Here is a 12344-nt window from a genome sequence, read left to right as displayed (position 1 = left end):
ACTGCAGTGGCAGGGCCAGCTCACACTTCACCGTTCCCACAGCATTGCCCTCCTTGCCGCTGGCCCCACAGCCTTGCTGGGTGTCCGTAACGCTCAGTAGGCACAAGGCGAGTGAGAAACACAAGTATAAGGCAGCACGGGGAGGGAATGATAAAGAGTTAGGGAAATTATTTGGCATGGCGGGGGAAGTCATCTGAAAGAAAAGAGACCACAAGGAATAAACCTGCATCTTCAGAATCAGTGAAGAAGCCCAGTGATTTCCTGTTTCCACCCTCCACGAATCACTGATAATACAAGAAAAACAAAAAACCACATGAGTTTAAGGGAAACTAAGTAGGATCATGTCCAGCGTGGTGGCAGCTCCCACTGCAGGTAAGACCGGGTGCTGATGCCGATGGGCAGATGCTGCCTCAGATGGTGCAGGGCCAGCTGAGAACTGCCCGAACTCACTCCCCAGTGCTCAGCGAGAGGCAGAGTCCACACAGGCCACTGGGAGAGCTGGCAAGGGCTCATGCAGCCCCACTTTTTCAGCCAGAAACCCCACTTTTTGTTCAGCATGAGTGAAGTCAGCGCAAGCTGGCTGCAAGTGTGGCACCAACACAGCAGGGCTTGAGGATCCACCATGCTCCTCCATGGAGACACAAGAGAGACACATGCTGCACTGACATCCAGTTGGGATTTTTCAGTCCAATGGCAATTTCTATACACAGCAAAAGAGCTGAACAGACTCATGCCAACACCCAGGAATCACTGGCACCGATACCACAGCAAGGAAGTGCATGGAGAAGGGCTACAACTGCATCCATGCAGCCCTGTCCATCTGCAGGTCTGTCTCCCTGCACTGCTGCCCACACTGAGCCCCAGTTCCCCAGGGCTGACCCACTCAGGACTCTGGTTGCTCTCACCTGGCTGAGGAGGCTCCCTTCCCTCTGGCTTTACGGTGAGCCAGTGGCTGGGGCTGGGCAGCCTCCTCCACCAGCCCCCGCTCAGCTGCCGGGCTCATTTCCTCCAATAACCCCACTGACTCTCGTGCCGCGTTGGGTCTGGCTGGAGCCCAGTTTTGCTTTACAAACACTTGCTTTATGCCTGCTCCTCTCTTCATCCCTCCAGCCCATCTTCTCCCTGCCTTGAGCCACCGTGCCCTGGTGACACAGAGCTGCCTGCAACGCCTGCCGCCGCCACGCCGCATCTGCTCTGACCGTCCTCAAACCTCACCTAAAATGCCCTGATTCTGCCGCTTGCGTGCTCAGAGTTTAAACCCCGCAGTCTGCAGGCACAGCGGGTGATCTGATTTTAACGATGAGATAAGCGGGGACCTACAGCACGGAGCCAGATAGAGACAAGGCTGGGGCTTGCTCCTGAGCCCACATTTGTCACTCAGGAAACTCTACCGCCCGTTATCAGGTGTCAGCAAGCTGGAAAGAGCCCAGGATGAAGTCACGCTTCTCGCCAGCCTGGAAAAAGCTCAGGAGGTGAGTGCCGTGCATCTATGGAAATCAGGTACCAGCTCCCGGCAGCTGTCTAACGGCCACAAGATGAATCAAGGTGATGATTAGTGGAGTGATTTGGTTCGAGTAGCAGGGCTTTAGTCTGAACATGTTCCTACTTAGCTTCCACGTTTCATTCGCAGGCAGATGTCAAGCTGGATGTTGCTAGGAGATCAACAGCAGGGGAATAATTAAGTCTGATTAAATCCTATCATATTGCTGTGCTGCTTTCCAGAATACTCTGGAGCTTTTCAAAGCCAAACTGACCAAAAGAAAGGGCAAGAGCTGCAGCCCATCCTGCTTGACAAACCCACTTACGGCCAACCCGCTGAGCTCGTGGCTGCCTACGTGTCTGCAGAGCATTTCCTGCAGCAACGCTGGTCACGAGCTGGGGAAAATAAAGGCTCTGGCACAGGGCACAGCCGGTGGCTGCGTTAGCAGGGAACTCAGGACAATTGGGACAGGATGTGGGGGGGTCTGACACCCCATGTCCCTGCATGCTGTTTGGGGCACTCACACTGGACTAGGCATAACCTGGCAACCTCGGCATGTATTACACGCCTGGGTCAAAGCTGCGCAAGGGGTGAGGTGCTGGTTCAGCTGCTCACGTCCCTGGCGGGGCTTGGGCACGTGGGGGTGACCGTCAGCAAAGCCAGGGAAGCTGGAAGGAGTGTGGCTGGGGCATGCCAAAATTGCTCTGCAAACGCACCTCTTGCATGGTGTTGAGCACCACAGGGCGTTCCCACTGAAACAATGCCTGCTTGCTTTTTTATTTCATGGTGGCTGAGTCGCACATTATACAGGGTGACACGTAAAGGTAAATAACAGCTATAGGTTCTTTTCCCATCAGTAATAAAGTTATGCTGTAACTATCCGCATCAGTTGCCAAACACACGCACATCAGCCTCCGGGCTCCCTCCATAGCAAGACTGCTAATCTCACTTTGACTCTCTGCCCTATAAAAATTCTCATTCTAATACTCACACTGTAATCCTTGCCCTCAAATTACACATCATCAAATCAGACCTGATACTAATTAACATAGTATTTTATTATTAATTAAATACCACTAAATACCACAGCAAAGATATCTTTCCAGTAATGGTTAGATAGAGATTACCTCTGCTGATGCACAGGCTTGGGAAATGCAATCCGGGCTTGTATTTTGGCTTTATCTCTCTGGCCAAACTTGTTCCATCTCACATGCTCATTACATATTATTCTTCAATGCAGGCTCTGAGCTTTGAGCATGATCAGTCTGTGGACAACACTTTACATTTCTGGTGCTCTGGCTACTTTAAGAGCAGAAATGTTAAACAGCATCGTCAGCAGTCTCACACAAAACAAGCTAAAACAAACTGAACTTGGCTGAAAAATTCTGCCACCCTCCAGATGTCTTCAACAGCAAAGTCACACTTACCGCTACGGGTGCAGGTAAACACCCAGAGCCTGCCTGAATGGCTCCCTGAGCACGCTGACCAAATGGACCAGGCTTCCCAGGGTCTTCCTCAGCTGAAACGATCCAATGGTCCTGCCTGACACGCGGCTGTACGAGTGCGAGCAGCCAGCCAGCATGCCACTCAGCGCTTCATCTCCTTGCATTATTTCCAATACGCTATGTTTGCTTCACGCATATTTTCCCAGAAAGGAGGTAGGCTTGATTTGAAGACAAGCATTGGAGACTCCCACCTTTCTGGGTCTGTTTCAGGAGTCCCTCACCCTCACGTTCAGAGGAGCATCCCACATCCCTATGTCTGGCTTCAGCTTGCAGACATACCGTTTTGTTCTGCCTCCTGCTTCATTAAAGAGCCTTTCAGAGCCTGGCATTTTCTCTTTGTGACACTACACATATGCTGCAAGCAAACCCCCTCTCATCCATCTTCATCTGATAAGCTAAATATACCGAGTGGTTAATTCTCTTACTGCCAGGCTTTTCTTTCCACCCTCAAGCCATTTTTTGCATTTCTGCTCTACACAGCCTCTCTGATTTTCCTAAATCCTTTTCAAGACATAGAATCCCACAAGGAGCCCCCCTAATGCTTTGACACAGGATTAAATCTGCCTTTTCCTATTCTCTGTCTCAAAGGACTGTGTTGGTTCTTTCTACCATAGCATCAGAGTAACCATCCAGGCAGGATTGTCCCAGATCTTTTCCAGACCCACTGCTGGCTGGGTTAGAGCCGCCTGGGCTGGCCAGCATGTGTCTCAGCTGCACATCCAGGACCCTGACACGTGGAGCTGGGTGGTGGGGACACCTTCGCTCCCACACACCTCCCTCACTTGCTCCCTATGCCAGGATCGTGGATGTCATGGCTGCCTCTCCAGCAGCATCCCAGAACAGGCTGCAAAGGTGGGATTGTACCTGCAGTGATCACAATGCAGGGCACCATGCCCACAGGTCCTCAGGTGGCCAAGAGACCATCTGCAGGCAGAGTCTGGTGGGATTTCACACTGGCCAACAGTTGTTTTACTCAGGCAGCCAGCACCTCCTTTTCCCAGCATGTTGCCGCAGGTGCACATTGCCCATTCGGGCCAGACGCAGACCCCACCGCAGGGGAGAGGAGTGCCACTTTTTGGTGGGCTTAGGAAGCTGAGCCTGGCAGGTGGGAGCACAGTTTGCTGAACCCCAGTGAGCTCTCCAGGAGCAGAGTCCTGGCTCGCAGTAGGTGACTGTGTGGTGAAATAGACGAGAGTGCAGAACGGAGCAGTGCCTGCCGGCATTTGGGCTGGTTTGGACATGATGTCAGGGAAATATTGCGCAATGCCTCTTAATATTTTACCCCATCTGCTCTCAGTGACAGCAGTCACTGAGGTGACTGGTTCTCTGCCTAGTTACTGGGCTGCACACCGTGAAAACAGCCTCTCAGAAATAATAAACTGGGTGGATTTTCCATCTTAATTCTGCCCCTTAAAGAAGCCATCTCAAATAGTCTTTGTCTATTTGCCATTCAAAGGGTTTTCTTTCTCCCTAGCAGCCCCCTCAGTGAAGCGCACTTAAGACCTGGGAGTGAAATTGGGAATCCTCCCCAGCCCACACGCCACCATCAGATATCACAGTGTGCTTCCTCACCCCAGTGCTGTGGCAGCCTGGAAGGAGACCAGCTCCGACTGTGCCCATGCTGCCTCTCCAGAGCCAGGAGCACACAGCCGGATTGCTGCCTTTCGAGTTTCTGAGATGACTGCTGAATAAACCTGAATTTCAGGGATGGTTAGAGCTGCAATGGCTATGAACCCTGATGGGCTCATGCCAAGCCCTCCAGCCAGGCATCACTCATCTCCCTTTGTGCCATAAAAACATCTGAAAGAGGCAGGCAGGGCTGGCAGGTACCGTCCAGCTGCTGCCTCCTCTTGAGCTGGCACAGCAGGAGTGACCCTGTGTCATGTGCTGTCATGGAAGGGAGGGAATTTGGCACAGCAGCAGCACAAGATGGGGCTGCAGGTCCCCATACCAGCCACATTCGTGCCTCAGGCCCAAGTAATTCACAAACAACGTTCTGATGACATAATCATGGGCTCTCCTAAACATGTGTTAATTTTTAACAAATACTTGACTGGCAGGAGGCCAGCATAATTCAAAGCACCAAAGGGATGTGCAGAGAAACAGCAGAGAGACCCAGACTGCTGCTGGGGAGGTGAAAGCGCAGCTAAGGGCATCCTCGGGGCCGTGTTCCTCCCAGGGAACCCCCTCCCTCGGCAAAAGGAAAGGTCTGGCTGGTAAGTGCAGGAGCATCTCTACAGCACACTTCGACTTTTCCACTGCCATCAGCAATGACATGGGATTTTAATTAAAAGTACGTATTATAAAGAATTAATAAGGCTTATGATGTGCATTAACAGCTATGTTTTGAGGTCTGTCAGTGAGCCAAGTCTTAATGGGGAGACATCAACAACGGGGAGCATACCTAGACCCCCAGTGACTGTTTCCTGGTCCAGTGCCATTTTACAGTTTTTAAAATAAACTGTCTACATGACAAGATGCAGGCTTATCTTTCTGGCTGATAAAGTACTGAACAGGCTGTTTGCTGCTACAGTGTGAGCTGAACGGCTGGATAAAACCATCACAACCCACGGCACAGTAACAGGCTGCAAAGGAAGGTACGTGGGTACAGAGAGGACAGACTGTACTGCAGGGTGGGGAATCTCCCAGAGAGTGGGGTGAGGAGGTGGGGATTAAGGAATAAAAGCTGAAAAAGAGAGCTGTCCCCACACAACTGCTGCTACAAGCTTGCATCGCGGCACCTTGGCTCTGACACCCATGAGCCAGAGGTGCATGGAGAGGGTTTCTGAGCAGATACACAGCAGTGCTTGTGCCTCTACAGCTCCAGCAAAGCCAGCTTGATGTCCGGTCCAGCTCTCCAAACTTCAAAACTGACACAGAAATCCTGAGGAGCAGCAACACCACTGTGAAAAAGGAGGTAAGGCTTGGAAATACGGCAAATAAGGCTGTGCCAGATGTGAAGCGCGTGAGCTACTTTGCAGCCCCCAGGAAAGGTCTCCCCACTGACCGGGGAGAGGAGCAGTATGTCAGCCCAGCAGAGGGAAGTGCAGAGTGCAAAGGTGTGGAGTTAAAGATGGAAAAACTCACGCCTGAAATTAAGTACATTGCAGTATGGTTTCTGCTGACCTGCCAGCACCCAGGGCACAGCCATGGCTTGGCACTGTCGCTTACCAGCAGCGATGTGTCAGTGCATGTGCTCAGACCATCAGGCACCTGCTTCATGCCAGGCATCCCCCGCAGTGCTGGGTGACCAGCTGTAGACAAGCCTGGCCCAGGGGACAGCCTCCTGTCCTCCAGCATCTTACCCCAGAGTCACCTCAGATTCACTACTCTTTCCTCTCTACCATCTGTGTCTGCAGCCAGGGCTCTGCCCAAAAGAGTTTTTGATCCCTTCCTCCATAACACTTTCCTGAGTCTTGGGCCCCATGGAAAAGAAAAGCTCCTGTGCTGAAGGGGATCCCCTTTTCTGTGACAGCAAGTGACCACGTGCAAGCAGCAAGCATGTCACTGCCCACGCTTCAGTCCTACAGCATCTTCTGCTCAGATACCTCCCTTCTTTTCCTTCACAAGCTGGAAAACACCCTCAAGCTTAAGACCCAGTGAGATCTAGGGGATTCATTAACCTGCTCTCTCAAGAACAGTGAAGCTGTGCGAGACCAGAGGGAGAAGGATGAAGGTATCCTGCATCAGCAGCTGCTCCCAGCAAGCCCACAACCACAGCACACAGGCAGTGCTGCCTTTCCTGGGTGGATAGTTGTGGTTTCAGCCCCCCGCACACTGTAGCTCGGAGCAGCCTTGCTGGAGACTCACACTCCTCCCATCACACAAGGCAGCTGGGGCTGGGAGAGGCATCTTGTGGTCCGGACGCAAAGTGAGCCTGTCATCTCTCCCTCATCGGCACAGCCAGGCCTAAAAATATCCCGGGAGTGGGCTGATGGTGGCTGTGCTACAGTCTCCGTTACGTAGATGGAAATGGCTGGTCCCTGCCAGAGCGCCCGGGGCAGCACAAACTTCTCTGCCCTGCACCAGCACAGTGTATTGGGATCCTGTTCTGTGCCGCGGTAATCCCTGTAGTGGAGATGAGCCAGGGACAGCATCACAGCTGGGGCTGTCCTGGCCAGGGGAGACAGGCAGCTCCATACGCATTGTCCCTCCTGAGTGCACAGGACAGAGCAGGGCAGGGAAGAGGGGAACAGGGGGTTTCACAGCCTGCTGCCATGAACCCCTAACGATGATGAAATGGGGTGCTGCCCAGCCACCCCATGACAAGTCAAAAGCGCACCCAGGCAGCCAAACCGACAGCACTGCGGGTGCAAGTGCAGCAGGACAGGGAGTTGGACGGCAAGTTGGCGAAGAAGCGGCAGCAGCAGGAAGGCAAGCTCAGCTCTCAGCCCACGGGAAACACTGGAGAAGCAGAAGAGTGTGGCTGAGTTTGCAGCCTGTCTAGGAAGAGAATTGGCCTTGTGCCCTGCAAAACACAGGCAAAGGGCAAAGCTATCAGCTCCTCCCCTCCCATCCCTGCATGTCCTAAATCCACAGGGCCTGACAGCAAGCAGGGCTGCTGACGCTGAGCCTCAGGCAATCGTCCACCCGATAAATCCGACTGAGTGGGAAAAGGGGCAGACACGTTGCTGGAGGAGCCGAGAGGGACACAACAGCTCTTGTAGGAACGGCTTACAGGATAAGAACACAAATCCATCCCCGAGCAGAGACTTGGGTTCTGATACAGACCTATGGCTGGCAGGCAGAGCCCATGGAGATGCTAGCAGGTCAGGGCAGGAGAGGGCTGCTTGGGGAAGGCAAGCACAGCCTCGTCAGAGCTGCCTGACACATCACCAACCCATCCCAGGTTGGCCCCCTACCACCCTGGCATTCCCAGGAGAGCTGCTGCCCAGAAGGAGCCTATGCTCAGGGCAGAGCACTCCGTGGCAGGGTAAATGCTGGCCCCACAGCAGTGCCTTTGCAACAGGCAAGAGGCTTCTGCAGGATCCAGCCCTACATGTGGACTAGGAGCTCAGGATCATGCAGGGGCTGGCAAGATCCCAGCCAGCTGCTCTGCCAGCTGCCATCTGAGCTGTCCTTGCACACCAGTCCCACCGGCAGTCGTGTCATCCCTCTGAAGCCATCTCCTCTTGCTCCAGAGCTGGTCAGCAAGGTACCTGTCCACCCTCCTCCCAAAGCAACAGCACATGGGGCCCAAGATCTTACCGCCCAGTCCAGCATCCCACGGTCCTCTTGAGCGCATAGGCCCCTACTCACTTGCCTTCAGGAAGCATTTCACAAGCTTTCAGCCACTAGACCTGAAGCATCCTCTGCATTCACCACCGTTGTGCATGTCTGTGCTGGGGTGCACGGAGCACATGAGCACCCACGCGGGCCCTCCGCCAGCTTGCGAGCGACTGCAGGGACTGTGGAAACAGAGGCCTCAGGGCAGCCCTGTCCTCTGCTGCAGCATCCCTCCTGCCAGCATGCAGATGCATCTCCAGCGAGGTTTTCTGGCCTCCAGGATACCAGCCTAAGGGCCTACTGCAGCCAATGCCACCATAACCACTGCTGGTCAGGTGCTGGGAGACCCCCACATGCACTCAGCCCGTCTCCCTGCTCTAAGCCACAAGCCCCGCTCCCTCCATCCAGACGTCCCCTGGTGCTGTGCTGTCCCAGAGGAACCACGTGCTGCTCCAGCCTGCAGCCAACCCACAGATTTCACCCCAGCCCAGCTGGTGTCCCCAGGATGTCACAAGCATCCTGACCCCAAACCCTAAGTGCTTCCAAACCCTCCCCACCCTGTCCTGCGCTCTCGGCACAGCCCAGGCCAGGAGGGCAACGTCCCCAGCAGTTGAACCTCTCCTGGGCTGGGGACCTAGGGCTGAGGCCATGCTGTCTGGGCAGCACCTCCCAGAGGGACGCACTCCAGGCACAGACCTGTCTCATCTCTCCCAGCACCGGGACCCTTGGCAGCTCCCACAGCCCGCATGGAGCCGTCCCCAGGGAGCAGAGCCCTGAGCAATCTCACCTGATTCTTCTAGGGCTGCGGGACAGGTTGTGCTGAGAGAGGGGTGAGACCGAAACACTTCGGAGGCAGCAGGCAGGGCCCAGCCACAGCCAGGCATCCTGCGCGGGGAAGGAGAAGGGTCTCCCCCAGCAGGTACCAGGCGCCTCTCCAAAAGGGCTCACAAGGGCTCTTCTATCCAGCAGCTCCTGGAGGAAGGACTGAGGTGCCCCAGCCTGCCCAGAAAAGGGGCGGGAAGCAGCTGTGGGAGGTGAGGACAGCCCAGTTCCAGGGATGGCCCCCGCAGCCTGGCCCTGGAACCATTGCTGCAGCGCAGGACTGAGGGCTGCTCGTTTGCCGATCTGCACAGCTGGGTGAGGGACTGCTCCAGGTCCCCCAGGCTGCCCCCACAGATTGACAGGGGCTGGGGGACACAGGCAGGCAGGAGGGACCCTGGGCAGCTGCCTCAGGCAGGGTGGTCCAGGGCAGCCAGGAGCCAGGCTCCGAGGGAAAGACCCTCCAGCACGCTGGTGCCAAAGAGATGCCCCACACGGGCAAGAGCCCAGACCAGAAAAACGCAGGAAAGACCCCAGCACACCGGGAGTCCTTCAGTACAGCCTGTCGGAGAAGCCCTGGGCTCAGCTGGAGCAGGCGAGGAGTGAGGAACGGTTCCTGAGCTGGCCCATCAGGTGCTGACGTGCCTGGCTCCCGGCCCGGCAGCTCAGAGCCACGCAGCTCCCATGAACGCTGCCTTTCTTCTCCTCACCACGCAGCCCCTGGCAGCCCGTCAGCTGCTCCGGCTGGGGAGGGAGAAGAGCCAATGTCTGTTTTCCTGTCCCTTTCCCCTTGCCAGGCTCTGCACAGCACTGAGGGCACAAGTTGGGGCCACCCCTTCGGGGACAGCACTGCAGAGCTCCACAGGGATGGAGAGGAGCCCTCACCTCCAGCCGGTGGGAGCGCAGCACTGGCATCAGCCCCATGGCAAGGACAGCGAAGGGCTCACACAGGACACCCCGTGTTACCTCCCCGCACGCAAAGGAGAAAGGCTGAATTGGAGCATTAACTCCCCTGTCAGTCCCTACAGACACCAGCTGTTAAATGGTGTTTGGCAGCGTCTATCCAGCTGGAAACAGGAAAGCCAGAGATGACTCAGGACAGCCCCTTCTCTGGCTGCCTACACAACTGCTCCCTTCATCCTGCCCTGGTTCTGCTGGGCCTGGACAAGCAAAATCCACATCCCTGCTGCAGAGCCAAGCAGCCTGGGCAGCTCCCCACTGCAGGCAAGCGGCTCCCCCCAGACAAGCTGCCAAGTCCTTCGGTGCAGTTGCTCCCCACCACCAGTTTCCTTGCTCTCAGAACGGTCCTGCATCTCCAGCAGCAGCAGCAGCACACCAGCACCATGTACCACTCCTATTTTCCACAGAACTGGCTGCAAGTTAACAGCTCCTCTGCACACAAAACCTGCAGCTGGTCAGCACCCACCACCCACACTAAAGGCAGCCACATCCTGCACCTAAGATACTGGGTCACCTTTTTTTTTAATGACTTGTGATTAGTCACTCATGATTATCAGTAATGAAGTTTGAGTTAATCCCTGTTGTGAGGATAGGCCCAAAAATTAACCCAAAAGGTGCAGAGAAATTGTATTCAAGAGAAGCAGCAGCACCTAAGGAAATGAGAGTTCAAGCATATTAACTAACATCAACTCACAGTCAAAACTCTCTGATCCCCGTGTGTTTGGCTTCTCTTGAGGTCCATGGATACATCCCCTGCCTCCCTAAGACTGCGGACTTGATTTATTGTATTTCTTGAATAGCTTGCTCTGGTCCAGAGCACAGTTGCATGTAACGTATCACAGTGCGGTCACAGGTACTTCTTGGACACGAGACTGGCTGGTAAAAATTCTCAAGCTGCAAAGACAGGTTTCCCCTATCTCTATATGGAGGACTTCAACCTGGGTATGAAAAACATCCACCGTACCAGCCACCCACCTTGCCTACAGCCCATGAGGAGGCAGCATTTCCTCCAGCCAGCAGCGTGGCTAAAGATGAAAGCATCCCAATTCCTGGGTTGTTGGGTCCTCTCACGGCATGAGGGGCCCACAGCGGGTATGCCAGGCAATAACTGACATGGGACTAACGTCTCCAGCTAAGGTGTAAGAGCCCAGACAGCAGGTCTGGCTCATTTCTCTCTTGCACTGTATACCAAAAGTGTTCACAGCCCACTAGAACCATTCATAGAAGTGAGAACTTTTCTTAAATGCACAATTACAGGCCAAGGACATTTCTTTTCAGGCTCTCCTACCTTCACTTAGTTTTGTCTAGAAATTAATACACATACTATACCATTTTAATCTTTTACCAGTACCAGCCCACACATTTCCTTTTGTGCTAGGTACTGTCAGAACAGTTTTGACTTCAGCATTGTTGCATTACTCATGCTGCAGCAAGGAGGCTGTGGCAATGTTTCTGCACGGATCTGCCACAGGTTCCTCACAGGTAGCAATCAGGTGAATGGTTCCCATTCCTCTCTAGACCATTCTGGTGACGTCAAAGGAAACTAGTGATACGCACCCTCAGCTATGCTCATTACTGGGATCAAGCAACAATACACTCACCCTACCTGCAGTGTTGGCACTCTTCACTCATCCGAGGGAGAAATCTAAAGCTGCTGAACAGTTCTAACAGCAATGCAAATAAATTAAGAATGATCATGTGAAAAGAAGAAAAAGGCTTATTTCGACTTTTAGCAATACCCTGTGCTGTTCATGTTGAACCTAAAATACTGTACAATTTACACTAGCCTAAGCGCACACACTTAGAGGTTCTGTGCAACATCTACAGATGTGTCAGGGAAAAGTTCATGTTTTCCCCAATGACAAAAGCTGGCTCCAGGAATATCTGGCACTTTAGGCTCCAAGGATACAGGCTAAAGTAGTAACACTATGAATAAGCAGTTTACCCAAGGTCACTTGGTGTATCAGTAACAAAAATCCCTGAGCTAAGACAGAAGAATCTCGTTTCCCTGATGGCCAGTTCAGCAAGTCTTAACCAGCACTGCGAAATTCAAGAGGCAACACCAAAGTAAAGAACAGAGCTGTATGACTGCACCCAGGTAAGATTTTCTGACGACTCCTCTTCTGGCTCTGCCACTCTCAGCTACAAAGGGAACCTACGGCAACTCAGCTCTTACTGCAGGTGTCTCTGTCTGTACATCAACAAGGAAGGACAAACCCGTGACTCTGTCCCTGTTCTAGTTGAACAGCCATGCTGGAGTGAGTCCTTAAATAAGAGAACTCCACTTAGCATCTGAAAGACACTCAAGAGCTCACTAGCTAAGCATTAAGGAGATAAGTATCAGAAAGGAATAA

The sequence above is a fragment of the Tauraco erythrolophus genome, chromosome 10 (genome assembly GCF_009769465.1).
Source record: "Tauraco erythrolophus isolate bTauEry1 chromosome 10, bTauEry1.pri, whole genome shotgun sequence".
Classification (NCBI taxonomy): domain Eukaryota; kingdom Metazoa; phylum Chordata; class Aves; order Musophagiformes; family Musophagidae; genus Tauraco; species Tauraco erythrolophus.
Note: the sequence above shows the minus strand (reverse complement) of the source record.